The sequence below is a fragment of the Urocitellus parryii genome, chromosome 1 (genome assembly GCF_045843805.1).
Source record: "Urocitellus parryii isolate mUroPar1 chromosome 1, mUroPar1.hap1, whole genome shotgun sequence".
Classification (NCBI taxonomy): Eukaryota; Metazoa; Chordata; class Mammalia; order Rodentia; family Sciuridae; genus Urocitellus; species Urocitellus parryii.
The window spans coordinates 166,141,846-166,159,930 of NC_135531.1; the positions used below are offsets into that span (position 1 = coordinate 166,141,846).

An 18,085-nucleotide genomic window follows, 5' to 3' on the forward strand; every position below is an offset into this window, starting at 1 on the left:
AACCTCAAACTAGTATGCCCCAAAAGAATCTTAGCAGCATATCAGCAGATGTCCTATGCTACCCAACTTTTTTAAGAATCTGCAAACTCTGAGATGAGACCTGAGAAATTTATATTTTTAATCAATATCCCAATGATTCTGAAGTAGGTAGCCTGCCTAATACACATAAAAACCACCCAACTAAAGTATCAACCTCCCAATAGTCACATTCAAAGCACTTTTGGTCTTCTTTCTCTTTGCAGCATTTGACACCTTCCTGAAATTCCCTACTTTACCACTTTCTACCATACAACCAAATACTCTTCTGATACCACTATTCAGTTATCTTCTCTTCTAATAGTGCTTATTCTTTCAATGATGGTGATTAGACCCTTTGTGACCCTCTTTTTAACTTCATACACACTTAATAAGCTGTGTCAGTCACACCCATACAACCTTAAGTACTGTCACTTTGGATTCCAAACTATACTTACATAGGTAGTGAGAGGCTACACAATATAGGAGAGAAAAGATGCTTCAGTATCAGACAAATCCAAATTCAAAATTTTTGCTATTTACACAATAACATACCCAACGACACACACCTTTCTGAGTTTCATCTTAGTTCTCCTTTTAAACTGGGGGTAATATCTTTCTATAAATTCTTTTTCTGATTAAATGATTTTAAAAAGAGACTAAATGAGAAATTCCCTACCCTGCAAGGACCTAGCAGCATGTCCTGAGGATGGCCAAGCAAAATCTGGGACAATCTAAACATTAGAATAAAACTAAAGATTCCATTAACTAATAAGAATCACCAAATAGGAACAAAATTTCCATAATTATATATTGAAATGAACAAATCAATTTTTTAAAGTCTGGAAAAAAATAAAATCTTTCAGTAGAATACCAACTAATGTAGATGGCAGCCTTCACAATGATGGCTAATTCAGACAGGAGTCACCAGAGCACCCAAATGATGGTAGTTAGAGGTTTTATGAGAAATACTAGCAGAGTCTTGGATATTTTCCCATCTAAGAGTTATCAATTGCAAAAAGAAAAATGGGAACTGGGAATGTAGCTCAGTGGGCCTAGCATAAGGTCTTGGGTTGGATCCCCAATATCACAAAAAGAAAAAAGGAAAAATGATGGCTTCACAATAGAGAAACATAAGGAACATGAACTTACAAAGTGTTTAAGGTTAAACACCACCTGTGGTTGGATAATACTGTATGTCTTCTACTTGCACTAAGAATAGCACACCATAAACCAGTCATCGTGGAATATTCCTGTAATCCTAGAGATTTGGAAGGCTGAGGCAAGAGAGTGCAAGATCCAAATCAGCTTGGCAACTTTGCAAGACTCAGTTTCAAAATTTTTAAAAATGGGCTGGGATGTAGCTCAGTAGAATACCTTTGGGTTCAATCCCCTGTACCACCAGAAAACAAAAACAAACAAACAAAACCCCCCACTCACTTCTTCATTTCTAGCAAACAATGCACTCAGTCTACATGAGAGGAACCACTGTATAGAGGGACATGTTACATAGGACTGCACAGTTAAAAACTATCAAGACCATAAAACACAGGAATACTGAGGAAATGTTCTAAACTAAAGAAGACTAGGGCAGAAGATGTGGCTCAGTGGTGGAGTATTTGCCTGGCATGCTGAGGCCCTGCGTTCAATCCTTAGCACACGCACACACAAAAAGATGTAGAAGACAAACTAAAGAAAACTAAAGAGACATAGTTAAAGGCAATGAGTAACTCTAAATTGGATTCTGGACAAAATAAGGACAGCTGGGAAAACTTGAATGGTATCTACAGATCTGAAAGTAGTATTGTATCAATGTTAATTTCCTGATTTGATAGTTATGAAGAAGACTTCATATTTTGGTAAATATATAGTAGAATATTTAGGGGTGATAAGTAACATGTCTACAACTTGCTCTCAAATGGTAGAGAAAAGGTCAAATGAGATTACCAATAGTGTATTCCCCTGAAATGAAGAAACTGGGATGAAAATGAAGGACCAGCAATGAGAGATGGTTGGGTAGTTTCACTGAAACCTAAGAATCCAATTAGACCCCACTGAAATACCAATGACATTCTTCATAGAACTAGAAAAAAGTCTTAAAATCTGGAAGAATAAAAGACCAGAAAAGCTAAAAAAGCATTACTAGAGGCATTATAATACCTGACTTCAAATTATTTCAGAGTTATAATTATATAGTTATATAAAATTGCATGGTACTGGCATAAAAAGAGTAGAGACCAATGGTACAGCATAGAAGACAGAGAGATAAACCCACACATCTATCTGATCCTTGACAAAGGTGCCAAAAATATATACTGGAGAAAAGACAGTCTTTTTAACAAATGGGTTCAGGGAGAAACTGGTTATTCATACATAGAAGACTGAAACTAGACCCTTATCTCCTACTCCACACACAAAAATATCAACTCAAAATGGATCAAGACCTAGGAATTAGACCATAACTATGCAACTCCTAGATACCAAGAGGTAATAAATGGGATGGCATAAAATTAAAAAGCTTCTGCACAGCAAAGGAATAATAAGATTGCCAATTAAGAATGTGACTAGAGGGCTGGAGCTGTAGCTCAGTGGCAGAGCACTTGCCTAGCATGCATGAGGCAATGGGTTTGAGCCTCAGCACCATATAAAAATAAACAAATAAATAAAGGCATTCTGTCCATTTACAACTACAAAAAAATTAAAAAAAAAAAAAAAAGAATGTGACTGGAGAACCTACAGAACGGGAGAAAATTTTTTTTAATTTTTCTGTTTTAGTTTTACATGACAGAATGCACTTTGATACATCATATATAATGGAGTATAATTTCTCATTCTTCTGGTTGTACATGATAGAGAATCACACGGGTCGTATAGTTATATATGCATATAGGGTAATAATGTCTGATTCATTCTATGATCCTTCCTACCCTCCCTTCACTCCTCTCTACCTAAAGTAACTCTATTCTTCCCTAGCCCTCCCCACCCATTGTGAATTAGCATCTGCATATCAGAGAAAATACTTAGCTTTTGGGTTTGAGTTCTTTTCCTATTCGTATCCCTTTAATTTCTTTCTCATAATTATGCTTGGTTTTCACCTAGCATAATATTCTCCAGCTCCATCCATTTACCAGCAAATGCCATAATTTCATTCTTCTTTAAAGCTGAGTAATATTCCATCGTATATGTACACCACATTTTCTTTACCCATTCCTCTATTGAAGGGCACCTAGGTTGGTTCCATAGTTAAGCTATTATGAATTGGGCTGCTATAGACATTGATGTGGCTGCATCACTGTAGTATGCTGATTTTAAGTCCTTCAGGTATATTCTGAGGAGTGGGAGAACTGGGTCAAATGGTTCTTCTGAGGAATCTCTATTACACTTTCCAGAGTAGTTGCACCAATTTGCATTTCCATGAGCAATGTATGAGTGTACCTTTTCCCCCACATCCTCACCAATATTTACTGTTGCTTCTATTCTTGATAACTACCATTCTGCCTATAGTGAAATGGAATCACAGAGTAGTTTTGATTTGCATATCTCTAATTGCTAAAGATGCCGAACATTTTTCATATATTTGTTGCTCAACTGTATTTCTTCTTCTGTGAAGTGTATGTTCAGTTCCTTAGCACATTTATAGTTTTTTGTTTTTGTTTTGGTGTTAAGGTTTTTGAGTTCTTTATATATCCTGGAGATTAATGCTCTGGGGTGCATGTGGTAAAGATTTTTTTCCCATTCTGTAGGCTCTCTCTTCACGTTATTGTTTCCTTTGCTAAGAAGAAGCTTTTTAGTTTGAATCTGTCCCATTTATTAATTCTTGATTTTACTTCTTACCCTTTAGGAGTCTTGTTACGGAAGTCAGATCCTAAGCTGACATAGTGGAGATTTGGGCCTATTTTTTCTCCTATTAGGTGCAGGGTCTCTGGTCTACTGCGTTAAGTCTTTGATCCACTTGGAGTTTTGTGCAGGGTGAAAATTAAGGGTTTAATTTCATTTTGTTACATGTGGATTTTTAGTTTTCCCAGCACCATTTGTTGAATAGGCCATCTTTTCTCCAGTGAATGTTTTTGGTGCCTTGGTCTAGTATGAGATAACTGTATTTATGTGGGTTTGCCTCTGTCTTCTATTCTGTACTATTGGTCTACATATCTGTTTTGGTGCCAATATCATGCCATTTTGTTACTATGGCTCTGAAATATAGTATTGTGATGCCTCCTGCTTCACTCTTCTTGCTAAGGATTGCTTTGGCTATTCTGGGTTTTTCACTTTTCTAAATGAATTTCATGATTGCTTTTTCTAGTTCTCTGAAGAATGTCATTGGGATTATTTTGGAATTGCATTAAATCTGTATAACACTTTTGGAAGTATGGCCATTTTGACAGTATTAATTCTGCTTATTCAGGAAAATGGGAGGTCTTTCTATCTTCTAAGGTCTTCTTCAATTGCTTTCTTTAGTGTTCTGTAGTTTCATTGTACAAGTCTTTCACCTCTTTTGTTAGATTGAGTCCTAATTTTTTGTTTTTGTTTTGTTTTGTTTTGTTTGAGGCTATTTGTGGATGGGTTAGTTTTCCTACTTTCTTTTCCAGTAGTTTTGTCACTAATGTATAGGAACATGTTTGATTTATGGGTGCTGATTTTATAACCTGCTACTTTGCTGAATTCATTTATGAGTTTTAGAAGTTTTCTGGTGGAATTTTTTCGCTTTTCTAAATATAGAATCAGTCATCAGCAAATAAAGTTTGAGTTCTTTTCCTATTCGTATCCCTTTAATTTCTTTCTCATAATTGCTCTGGCTAGAGTTTCAAAGACAATGTTGAATAGAAGTAGTAAAAGAGGGCATCCTTGCCTTGTTCCAGTCTTTAGAGGGAATGTTTTCAATTTTTCTCCATTTGAATGATATTGGCCTTAAGTTTAGCCTATACAGCTTTTATGATGTTGACGTTTGTTTCTACTATCCCTCGTTTTTTTCTAGTGTTTTGAAAAATGAAGGGGTACTGTATTTTTCAAATGCTTTTTCTGCATCTATTGAGATGATCATGAATTCTTGTTTTTAAATCTATTGATATGATGAATTACACTTGTTGATTTCTGTATGTTGAACCAACCTTGCATCCCTGGGATGAACCCTACTTGTTCGTGGTACACTATCTTTTTAATATGTTTTTGTATGTCGTTTGCCAGAATTTTACTGAGAATTTTTGCATCTATGTTCATCAGGGATATTGGCCTGAAGTTTTCCTTCTTTGATGTGCTTTTGTCTGGTTTTGGTATCAGGGTGATATTTTCCTCATAGAGTAAGTTTGAAAGGGTTATTTCCTTTTCTATTTCATGCAATTTGAGGAGTATTGGTATTAATTCTTCTTTGAAGATCTTGTAGAACTCAGCAGAGAATCCAACTGATCCTGGGCTCTTCTTAATTGGTAGGCTTTTGATGGCATGTTCTATTTCATTGCTTGAAATTGATCTGTTTAAATTGTATATGACGTCCTGATTCAATTTGAGTAGTCTCTAGAAATTTGTCAATGTCTTCAAGATTTTATATTTTATTGGAGTATAAATTTTCAAAATAGTTTCTGATTATCTTCTGTATTTCAGTTGCATCCATTGTGATATTTCCTTTTTCATCATGAATTTTAGTAGATTTCTCTTTCTCTTTGTTAGCATGACTGAAGGTTTATCTATTTTTTCAAAGAAAAAAACTTTTTGTTTGGTCAATTTTATGAATTGTTTCTTTTGTTTCAATTTCATTGATTTCAGCTCTGATTTTAATCATTTCCTGTCTTCTACTGATGTTTGTGTTGATTTGTTCTTTCTCTAGGGCTTTGACATGTCATGTTAGGTCATTTATTTGTTGACTTTTTATTCTTTTAATGAATGGGCTCAATGCAATGAACTTTCCTTTTAGCACTGCCTTTATGATGTCCCACAGATTTTGTTATGTTTTATCACTATTCTCATCATTTACATCTCTGTATTTTTTTATTTCATCTTTGATTTATTCTGTTATCCATTCATCATTCAATAATGTTTTATTTAGTCTCCAGGTGTTACAATAGCTTAATTTTTTTATTCTCTCATTGATTTCTAATTTTATTTCATTATGATCTGATAGGATGGAGGGTATTAGCTCTATTTTTTTTGTATTTGCTACGAGTCGCTTTGTGGCATAAGATATGGTCTATTTTAGAGCAGGATCCATGTGCTACTGAGAAGTGTATTTGCTCATTGATAAACGAATATTCTATGTATGTCTGTTAAGCCTAAATTATTGATTAGTGTTATTTATATCTAGAGTTCTTTATTCAGTTTTTGTTTGGAAGATGTATCCCATAGTGAGAGAGGTGTGTTATTAAAGTCACCTAGTATTACTGTGTTATGGTCTATCTGGTTCTCAAAATTTAGAATGGTTTGTTTGATGTACAGAGATGTTCCAGTTTGTGGCATAAATATTTATGATTGTTATGTCTTGTCGATGTGTAATTCGCTTAAGCAGTATGAAATGGGCTTCTTTGTCCCTTCTGATTAACTTTGGCTTAAAGTCCTCTTTATCTGATATGAGGATAGAAAACCCTGCATGTGAGTGATATGTTTTTTTCCCATCCTTTCACCTTCATTCTGTAGATGTCTTTGCCTATGAGATAAGCCTCTTGTAGACAGCATATTATTGGTTCCTGTTTTTAATCCAATCTGCCAGTCTGTTTTTCGATTGATGAGTTTAAGATTATTATTGAGCTACTATTTGTGTTCCCAGTCATTTTGGTTTACTTATGGTTTTTAATTTGTCTTAGTTTCTCCTTCGATTGACATTTCTTTAGCATTGTTCATCTCTGGTGATTTTCACTTTTTCCCCCCCTCACTTCATTCTCATGGAATATTTTGTTGAGAATATTCTGTAGTACAGGCTTTCTAGTTGCAAATTCTTTTAACTTTTGTTTATCATGGAGGGTTTTTATTTCATTTTCAAATCTGAAACAATTCTGCTGGATAAAAAATTCTTGGTTGGCATCCATTTTCTTTGAGTTTGAAATATATTATTACAGTACCTCCTAGCTTTGAGCATCTGGGTTGAGAAATCAGTTGAGATCTGAATTGGTTTCCCCCTATATGTCATTTGAATTTTTCTCTCACAGCCTTTAAGATTTTATCTTTATTCTCTGTGTTAGTCATTCTCATTATAATGTGTCTGCTGTAATTTTGTACATTTGGGATTCTGTAAGCCTTTTGTATTTGATTTTACATTTCCTTCTTTAGGTTTGGGAAATTTTCCAATATTATATCATTGAAAAGACTGCGCATTCCTTTAGTTCGTATCTCTGCTCCTTCATCTATCCCAATAACTCTTAAATTTGGTCTTTTCATATAATCCCATTATTCTTGTTTGGATGTCTGTTCATGGAATCTTACCATCTTTTCTCTGCATGGTCAACTCTATTTTCAAGATTATATATTTTATCTTCATGGCCTGAGGTTCTATATTCCAAGAGGTCTTGTTTGTTGGTGATGCCTTCCATTGTTTGGTTTATTGACACCTTCATTTCAAGGACTTCTGCTTGGTTTTTTCACAATCTCTCTTTATTGAAGCGATCCTTCACTTCCTGTGTTTTTTCTTTCATTTCTTATACTATCCTTTTTTTGCAGATCAGTTTAACTATGTACATTCTAAACTCCCTCTCTGACATTTCCTCTGTTTTGTCAGTGGATTCTGTCCCTGGAGCTTCTTGGTTTATTTGGGGCACTTTATTCCTTTGTTTTTTCATGTTGTTCGTGTGTTTCCCCATCTAGCAGTATGGATCTAAGGCAGCACAAATTCTACTCTGCAGACTATGGTGTCCCTGAAGGTTTCTAGCACCTCGCTTTCAAGGGGGAAGACCAATATCAAAAGCACCCAACGCAAACAACATATAGCCCCAAACCCACTAGATCCTATGAAGACTTCCACAGTTTTCTCACAACAAAAAGAAATAGTTTAATTTACTGTCCACACTATACATAGCAAATTTGTTAAAAGGGTTCACAATTCCAAATGCTGGACAAAGAGAACAGAAGTAGTGCAGGACACTATGTTAATGAGGGAGGAAGAGAGAAGCCATAAGCCATAAGCAAAAATCTACAGTTAGAGTGGGAAAGAATTGACAGAGACTGACCTTTAGTAGGAAAAAAATACAGAAATCCAGGAAAACAGACAAGCGAGAGGAAAAATATATATAATAAAAATATAATATACAATAAAATGCAAAATACCATCCATACACTAAAATCCTCAACAAACTGATGAATGAAAAAATACCTGGAACCAAAAATAGTAGCTAGCTAGAGAAAGGGGGGGGGGGAGTATTTAAAACAAAAGCACATCAAACGGGGATGGGGGCGCTCAATGGAAAACTGAGCAACTGCTTGCTTCAGAGTTCAAAGTTTTCTCAGACCTGTCTGATTCTTCATAGGACTGCCACACAGACCCAGCTACCATCCCTCTAATCTGGATTTCAATACCCCAAGCTTGGTCACATTGCAGACCCAAGATCTCCAAGCTGTTCTAATTTGCAGGAAGATGATCAGGGATGCACTTACATAGGGAAGTGACCCTGAAAAGGCACTGCAAGATGGCAGTCAACTTATAGGAAGACTCCAGGCGCAGCCAACCCTGCAGGCACTTTGACACTGAACATCCAGGTCCCCGCTGGTGTCCCCAAACAGAGGCAGCTCGCCCTCAGATGGCAGTGACAGCAAACCAGCTGGCACCCAGGCCCCAGGCGCTGGCTGGCATCCCAAGATGGAGGTGGCCATGTGTAATCAAACCTGCAGGCACTCTGGCAGCAGACCTCTGGACATCAGCAGCAGTGGTTCAGCAGCAGCAGCAGCAGTCCAGGTCAGCGGCACCATGTGAATCAGTTGACAGGAGCAGCACCAGTAGTAGCAGCGCTTGGAGAAAAGACTTCCAGGTGATGACAGGGAGGAGTGGGTAACTGAGGCAGCAGTAGGTAGAAGTGGCATCTGCGGTGCCAGAGAGAAAACCTCTAGGCAAAGGTGGGGGCAGCAGTGTGGGAGAGGCAACCATGCCTGGAGAAAAGACCTCTGGGCTTTGGCAGCGGCCTCTGCTGGGAGACAATCTTTGTTGTCTACTCTTCCAAAAGAGCTCTAATATCTAGCGGGGTGCAGTAGCGCATGCCTCCCCAGGGGCTGGGGAGGCTAAGACAGGAGGATTCCCAAGTTCAAAGCCAGCCTCAGCAAAAGCAAGGCACCAAGCAACCCAATGGACTGTCTCTAAACAAAATACAAAATAGGGCTAGGGATGTGGCTCAGGGGTTGAGTGCCTCTGAGTTCAATCGCCAGTACCCACCCCCAAAGAAGGTCTAATATTTAGAATATATAAAGAAAAAACCCAATTAATAAATGGGCAAATTGAACTAAATAATAGCTATCAAAAGAAGAAATACAAATGTACTACAAATATAATAATAATAATAAACATAAAAGGAACATTTTTATACTGTTGGTGGATTGTAAATTAATACAACCACTATGGAAATTGGTATGGAGTTTCCTCAAAAGACAAGGCATACAACAACCATAGACCCAGCTATACCACTCCTCAGTATTTATCCTAAAGAATTAAAGTCACCACACTATAAGGATACATGCATACACCCATGTTTACAGCAGCACAATTCATAACAGTCAAACTATGAAATCAGCCTAGTTGTCCATAAGTGAATTAATGGATAAAGAAAATGTGGTACATATACACAATGGAGTTTTATTCAGCCATAAAAGTGAATTTATGCCACTTGCAGAAAAATGGATGGAACTTGAGGTCATTAATTATGTTAAGCAAAATAAGCCAAACTGAGAAGGTCAAGGGTGGTATATTTTCTCTCATCTGTCGAAACTAGAGAGTAAAAAAGAAAAGAGAGGTGGTGGGGGGTGGGCAGGGTAGTCAGGGATCTCATGACAGGAGATCAGAAGAGGGACAGGATCAGGGGACAAAAAGAGGGGAGGGAAGAGGGAAGTGCTAGGGAGTGATACTGGCCAAATAATATTGTTATCTTGTGCACATGTACCAATATGTAACAACAAACCCCATCATTATGTACAACTACAATATATCAATAAAAAATGTGAAAAATAAATTTAAACAGAATATAATTAGACATAACAAAAAGATATGCCCAGGTTATCCCTGGAAATGTAGAAAGGAAGTTTTTACTAAGCCTGCTACAGTAAGTTAGGCACAACAAAACGTTCCAGGCTCATCTTGGGTACATACACAGTATATATATATATATAGTTGAAAATTGGTTGAACAGGCAAATGAACAAATAGACAGTTCAGGCGCTCTAACTACTTTCCTTGAGACTTTTCATTAGGCTTGAATTTCAAAATGTTAATTTTTTAAAATCCAATAAGGACTCATGACAAACTTGGTGCCTAGCAAAATACCTGGCTCACTGACGGTACTCAATAAAAATTATTTGGCCTTCTCAAAGGAGAAAAGAGGCCAAAGAACAAATCTTAGCATCATTTTCAACTTTTTGCCTCCTTCCCCCATATCCAAATGGAGTCACAGTTCTAATGAAACTACCTAATCAGTTTTCACAGTCCTAATGAAACTACCTAATCAGTAATCTCACATTCTTATTTTTATTTCCCCATTCCTAGCATTATTATCCCTCACTTGGCATGCTAAGATCATCCTTACTTATCTCCCTACCCCATTTCTAACCTCATCCTTGCACCATTCTTACATCCTTGTATCATTACCTAGAAGCCACGAGTTACCTTTCAAAACCTATTTCCAATCTTATTCCCTTATTCAAATATCCTAATTGTTAATGCTGATTTCCCACACAGTTGCACCAAAAATTACCCTCCCCCAACAACAATGATGAAGAAAATACTGAGGAATGGGTAGAAGAAGGGAAGACAGGGGAGGAAGAGGAGACTTTGACTTGACCTTCTTTATGCTTGCTTTAGGACTTGGTATGCGTTTTATTCTTGACTATGAAGTGGGGCTGCCAAGAGTGAATGGATAAACTCTCCAACACTGTTTTTCACAATCCTTTTCCCAAGTTGGCACCAAAATAATTTTTTAGCACAACTGTATAAACCAAGAAGACTATGAAGCCAAAAGAAACCATCCTAAGGCTCCAACATACCCAACGTGAAGCTCTGTTCTAAAGGTCTTAATATGATCCCTTTCATTGCCCAAACATAAGAATCCTTCACTAGGCTTGTCTCCCTCAATAGTCAACACATATGCACACACAGATTCATACACAGGAGTAGATACCACACCCATCAAGAGGTGAATATACACAAGACAACTTGAATTTCTCCAAACACACTACGTACTCTTTCGTACTTCTGACTTTTTGTACACACTGTTCTCTTTCCCCAGATCAATTCCAACTCATCCTTCAAGACCATATTACAAATACCACTTCTCATTTCCCCCAGATCTTATTACACTGTCACTCTGAATTGTGTTTGTTGACATGTGTTACCACTCTAGAATTTGAGCTCAAGGACAAGAATCATGCCGTATTTTCCTTTATGCCATTACTCTTACTCTATTAAGAGGTAAAGAAATGCTTACAACATCATTTCCCAATAAACCAAAAATTTCAAAAACACATTAATTAAAATAACAACGCAAAACTATGCAATCAAATCAACATCTTTTTCAAAACAAGACTACCCATTGTAAGAATTTTGAGAGAGAGATTTGGCATAACCCTGGACCATTATCCCACTCCTACAGTTTTAGACTGAAGAAAATTTTTAAAGTTAACAAGAGGCAAACGACTAAATAAATTATGGAATATCACCTGAATTTAAGCAAACATTTAAACTACATTCATGAACATGGGAATGGGAAAATGGAAAAAATAGTAATACCAACTACCACTTTTTGATCATCTATTTAAACACAGTGCTAGATGCTTTATATATGTTATCCTAATCTCCACAATAAAAGGCCAAGTGGTTCAGATGTTACATAATTTGCCCAAGGGGTTTTTTTTAATTGATTCTCTGTAGTTATATAAAACATTAGGATATATTTGACATAATCACAAAAGCATAAAATATAATTTGCTCTAATTCAGTCCCTCCTTTCTTCCCTCTACCCTACTGGTCTTTATGCAACTTACAGCTTTTTTTTTTTTTTTTTTTTTTTAATTAGTGTCTTGTAGACATACTTTATGTTGGGATTCACTGTGCTCTATTCATGTATGTAAATACAAAAGTTAGGTAAAATGTAGAATGTTTTCTCTGACATGCACAAAGTTTTTGAGACTAGATTCCAAACCAGATCTGTTTCCCTTATATTTGACTTAAAATTATATCTTGACTACACAATTTTCCAGGAAAAAAAAATACAGGTATATATGCTATATGTCTATATATTACACATCTATATATAATATAAATAAGTATTGATAACTATCCAGAAGGAATAAAAAATATTACAATGGTGATTACCAATAAATGTTGTTACAGTATTTATCACTTTTTAAAATCAGGAACTTTTAAAAAGGGAATTACTGAATAACAAACTAAACTCAAAGCAACACAAACTAAGCAAGCCTTGTTTTTAATTTTATTACATTTTGTAGGTAACATTAAAACTCAAGAAAAGCTGTAGGAAGATATAATAAACTGTATCTGAGCAAGTATATTAACCCCAGGTGGTGTCACCAGGACTCAAAGCCTTATCTTTTTTTTTTTTTTTTTAAAGAGAGAGTGAGAGAGGAGAGGAGAGAAAGAATTTTTAATATTTATTTTTTAGTTCTCGGCGGACACAACATCTTTGTTGGTATGTGGTGCTGAGGATCGAACCCGGGCCGCACGCATGCCAGGCGGGCGCGCTACCGCTTGAGCCACATCCCCAGCCCAAAGCCTGATCTTTATGAATGGATTAAGCATCATTCTTCCAGAAAAGGTAAATTTTGAGAACAGCTTAAAGGAGGCAGATGGACTGCAGGATGGTTAAACTGAGGAAAAAATGATGGAGGGAAAAACAAGAATGTTTTCTTTTTTAAAACAAAAATAAGAAACAGCATTGGTGAGATGAAACTGGGGAAAGTCTTCAAGGGCCAGCAGATAAATTGAGAATAAATTTGATAAGCACCAGGGAACTCTACATATTCTTAAATGGAAGGTGACTTGCTGAAATATGATATTTTAAAAGATTCAAACTTTGTTCCAACATATAGTACTGCCTTGGATTACCCAATCTTTTCAACAAACAACTGTGTGTGTGTAATCCATTATTCTTTATGTGTGATTTATACATATTCTCAAAAAGAAAATGACTGAATAAAAATCCTTATACGAAGAACGGGCACACTGCAGAGGGGAGACTTTCACAAATGTTTGTATTAAGAGCCAGTGAACATTTAATAAAAATTACAAGAAGAGATCTTGGAAATAATCTTTTAATGGTAACCCCACTGTTTTCACAATAGGTTAAATGGAGACTCTAAAACAAAGTAACATGCCCAACGCCATACACAAACTTGTAGAAGATTACATACTAGAACTCAGATTTCATAGGATGCAAGATATAAGGCTGTGTTGTCCAACACTATCACATTCACAACCAGATATGGCTAGCATCTGTGAACCACATTTTAAAGTGATTAAAACTAAATACAATTTTAAATTCATTTTCTCACACATAACTAGTCACATGTCAAGTGCTCCACAGCCACACATGGTTAATGGCTACCATATCTAACAGTGCGGAAAAAGAACATTTCTATCATATTTGTCAATTACACCTCATTAAAGTGTGGACATGAGGGAATATTTCCACAGAAATATGCAGAAAACTTAACTGGACAGCCCTGATCTAAAGAATAAGCTTTACAGTAAGACAAATGTGGTCTGAATTCCACTAACTAGGAGTATGACTCTGGACAAGTTATTTAATTTCTTTTTACTTCTATTTCAGGGGTAGGACAGGGGATTAATAATACTTACCTCACAAATTATACTTGATGATGAACTGGAATAACATGAAATACCCCTTGTACACTGTCTGACACTTAACAAAATAATAAATACTATTACTCTTCTCTTCTGGAGTCTTTTTTTTTTCCCTAGTACTCTACATAATCTCCTTGTTAAAAGATATAAACACAATAACCCACCCAAGTTAATATCTTCCCCTCAAAATAGTCCACAGTATGAAAACCTGAGCTTTTCTTCCAGTATTTCTACTTCGGAATAATGAAATAAAGAATTAATGTGAGGGAAAAATACCTCTAATACAGAGAGTGTGACAAATTTTCCCTTCTCTTTTCCCCCATTCCATTTTATATTTGATTATACTGACTTCTCATGCAAAGGATATACAATAAATTAGGCTGTTCTTAAACAACTGACTTCCACACCAATAAATACCCTACAGTGCTTCCACATTATATTCCTTCTCACCATCGGTACTAATTGAATATTAAATGAAGAAATAACAATACCTTCCTCCTACAGTACTTTCCTGGCAAACAATACAAGGATTTCCAGAATGCTAAGCCAATCTTCAAGGCTTCACAGCTTCTAGTGAGCCAGTAAATTTAATCTACTATAGCATATAAAAAACTATAGCATATAAAAAACTTCATAACATGCAATAACCCAGAAAAATAACAATTCAATTCAGTCTGTAACCAGTGCTTTTCTACCAATAAACAAATTTTATTTATGAGCAATAATTCATATTTAGCACCGTTAAATCATACAGACTTTCATTCCTAGTGAGGTCAGAGATTTTTGCATACCTAATAAGTAACAAAAAATTCAAGAACTTTTAACCATTTCCCTTTAAACAGCCACTAAACAAGTTAAGATCCTTAAATATTTTTTAAAGGCATTCCTGCTGTTTAAAAGTGACCAAATTAACTCTCTGAAGGACAAAACAAAGTATTCTCAATATCAGTGCCTCTGTGAAATTATCTGGTAGTCTCTTTGTTCCTTAAAGATAATTCACTTAAAAAAACATGGTCAACATTCCCCTTATTGAGTGTAAACAAAGTCATAAATAAATACTAGACCAATAACAACAATATTTCCATATACATACTGTCACTATACAACTCAATTATATTTAATAGATGAAACTAAAATATATTAAGTATATAAACCACAGAGTTTAACAACAGTCTACAGGGATCATATAAGTTTAAAAAAATTGAAAAAAACTTTTTAAAATTATTATCCCACATAAACTTATTACTATTTTACTTTACACATTAAAATAAAAGTTAGGCACCTTTGTCTGAACTGATGAAATTTAGTTTGTGATATTCTGTACTTTTTTAACATCCTTCAATAATAATGAAGTGTACATTGGTCACAGACTAGTTTAAACGAATTTTCCTGAGGCTGCATTCTAAGTACATCTGACCCAGAAAGTATTTTTAGCAGTGCATTCAATCAATGCTGGTTTTATGCCTAGCCTAAATTAGAAATCAGGTGTCATAAATTTAAAGTAACATGTTACTAGAGGTATTTTAAAGATATTCAATTACGACATAAGAAAAAAAAAAAACAACACAAATTTGACACAATCCATCCACAGCTAACATTTTAGAAAACAGGCAATAAGAAAGTCACATCCTCATCTATTACTGCTTTTTGAAGAATCCCTGGTTTTCTAAATTAATAACTAACCTACTCAATATCTTAAAAAACTATAAAATAGTGATGTCTCCTTGTGTTCAAAATGTCTTGCCAAATGTCTAAAACATACTAGCTAAATCACAATTACTATATGCAAAAAAGACCATGTTGCTCTTACAAATCACTTAGGATCATATTATAAAACCATGCACATGTGTAAATGCAAAATGAAATAAAGATATGTAAGCCATAAAAATGTTAAGAGATGCAAAAATAGCTATTATGGTAAGTGGAGCAGAAATTTATTCTGACAAAAAAATGGTGGTATCCACAAACTGACTTAACTCTTATGAGTCTGTAAAGTAGTTCTGTACCATACACAACTTTTGCTTTCAAAAGTTTTCTTTTCCTTTAAAACAATGTTCAATTTAAACTTATCAAATTCAAGATTTAACTGATGTATCTAGCTCTATTCCATTGAGGACATTTGGGGCTCTGAATAATCATTTATTTTAAGGTCATCCCCTCCCCCTCTTAAAAAATGAGAAATAATTTCCTCCCTCTGGCACACTAAGCTTCAGGAAGCCAGGATTTTAAAATGCCCTGGCTTTTACTGTACCAGTCTTCTTTCTACTCAAATCTTCTATTACAAGTCGGATACACTGACTTTTTTTTTCCTCCATAGATGTTTTAAATGTTTTATTGTGCTGTGCTGTTTCAAGTGGGCTCAAGATTTCGTCACAAAAACTTAATATTAAATTTCATATTCGAAAAGCAGCTGGTTTGTTGCAGATATGTCAGGTCCTCCTAGAACAAGGCTTTGAAAAATCCTGCAAATCGTCCTTGTGCATACTGATGTCACTCTATGATGCAAGCCCAGACACAGTCTCCCATTCTAAGTTTCACAGAAATATCCATACGTACATCAGTGCAACTGTAAACTGTTCCATTTTAAGGAAACCCTGGGAAATGCATCGGCTCATCTACTTAGCTATATCTCAACTTTTTTGGCCCAACTACAGATTTCTAAATACTAGCATATACTGGTAGAAGCATTAGAAGGTTAGAATTTGAATAGTAGAGATAGTGTGCTCCTGCAGCAAGCAAGAAGCGCTCCTGAGCCAATTTTTAAAAATCTACCAAGAATTCTACCAGCAATGGAAAAGTCTATAAAGAGTCTAAAGCCTTACATAGAGTTCAGGCACCGCGAAACGTTCCATCTTCGTACGTATTCCATCCCTTGTTCCTTCATTCACCCATAACAGATTTCAACTATAACGTTGGGAACTCCAAGAGCAAAGGTCCCAGGAAAAAGGAAAAAAAGAAGCGTCCTTATTTCCTTCCTTTTAAATCAACCCTGTACCTCCGGTTTGCCCTATTTGGCACCTCCAAGAGCCTCACACGCCCCAGGTAACAACCTCGCATACAGCGTGCAGGGCCGAAAGGCCGGCGGGCACCCAAGAGCCTCTTACCTTCGTATCACAGCCGCGTCCTCTCGGCTTTAGAAAAAAAAAAAAAAAAAAAAAAAAACCTCGAGGCCCGGACGCACCCGGGAGAAGCGCGTCTGCCGCGCCGCGCCGCTCTGGGGGCTCCCTCAGCGCTCCCCTAGCAGCAGCCGCCGCAGCGGCCGTGCCACGGCCGGGAGCCGCCAGCACCACCTCATGCTGCGGGGCTACCGCGGGCCAGCGCCGCCCGGGAAGTGGCAGGGAGGCGGGCAGCCGGCGCCCTCTCCCACCTCCCTGCGGGGATGAGATAATCCACACCCCCCAAAAAGCGACGTGGGGGAGGGGATCTGGGGCGGGGGGCCTGGCCCCAGATCTCTGACCCTCCGGCCAAAGCCAATCTCTTCCCGCCCCAGCTCAGGCCCAGTTTCAGCCCCTGGGTACCCAGGAGTCCTGAGAGAACAATGTGGGGGGGTGGGGGGGGGATGAGGAGCGGAAAAGCGCGCAGCACGCCTGGAGCGGGCGGGCAATCCTGGGCAGGGTTTGTGTGTGAGAGTGCAAGAGGCGCTCAGTCACCCCCCTCCTTCTCCGCCTCCTCTTCTTCCTCCTCCTCCTCCTCCTCCGTCTCCGTCTCCTCCTCCTCCGTCTCCGTCTCCTCCTCCTCCCTCAAGCACAACCGGTCTCCTAGGCCGCAGCATAGCAACCGAACATGGCGGCTGCGCAAGCGCGACCAGTCAGCTGCCAGGAGCAGCGGCAAAGGCAACAGGAGGCGGTCTCGCGAGAGGTGAGGCCACGCCCCTTCCCTGCTAGCGCAGGGAATAGAGATTACAGCAGCCCCAGAGTAGAGGGACACGCAGGTGTGAGAGGGGCGGGTCTTGGGAAGGTGGGGTGGGCGGTTTAGGAGGAGAGGCGGGACGCCGTGGCCCCACCCCTTCTCCGCGCTGTGATTGGCTGCTCGAACTGCAATACCCGCCCCCACCCCGCCGCCGCTGTACCTAAGGATCCTA

The 18,085-nt window shown here is 37.4% G+C and overlaps 1 protein-coding gene across 16 annotated transcripts in view; it reads right to left on the minus strand.

The window, feature by feature from the left end:
• The window catches only part of LOC144256697 (tyrosine-protein phosphatase non-receptor type 4-like), an 851,727-nt gene extending 834,010 nt beyond the window's left edge, over nucleotides 1-17,717 (minus strand). For 7 of the 16 annotated variants that reach the window (XM_077802117.1, XM_077802130.1, XM_077802126.1 and 4 more), the window contains exon 1: nucleotides 17,109-17,717. The gene's annotated coding sequence lies outside the window, so the exon portion shown is untranslated. The remainder of the gene's footprint in view (nucleotides 1-17,108) is intronic. The other 9 variants (XM_077802113.1, XM_077802112.1, XM_077802114.1 and 6 more) reach the window with 3 other exon arrangements.
• Nucleotides 17,718-18,085: the final 368 nt, after the last annotated feature.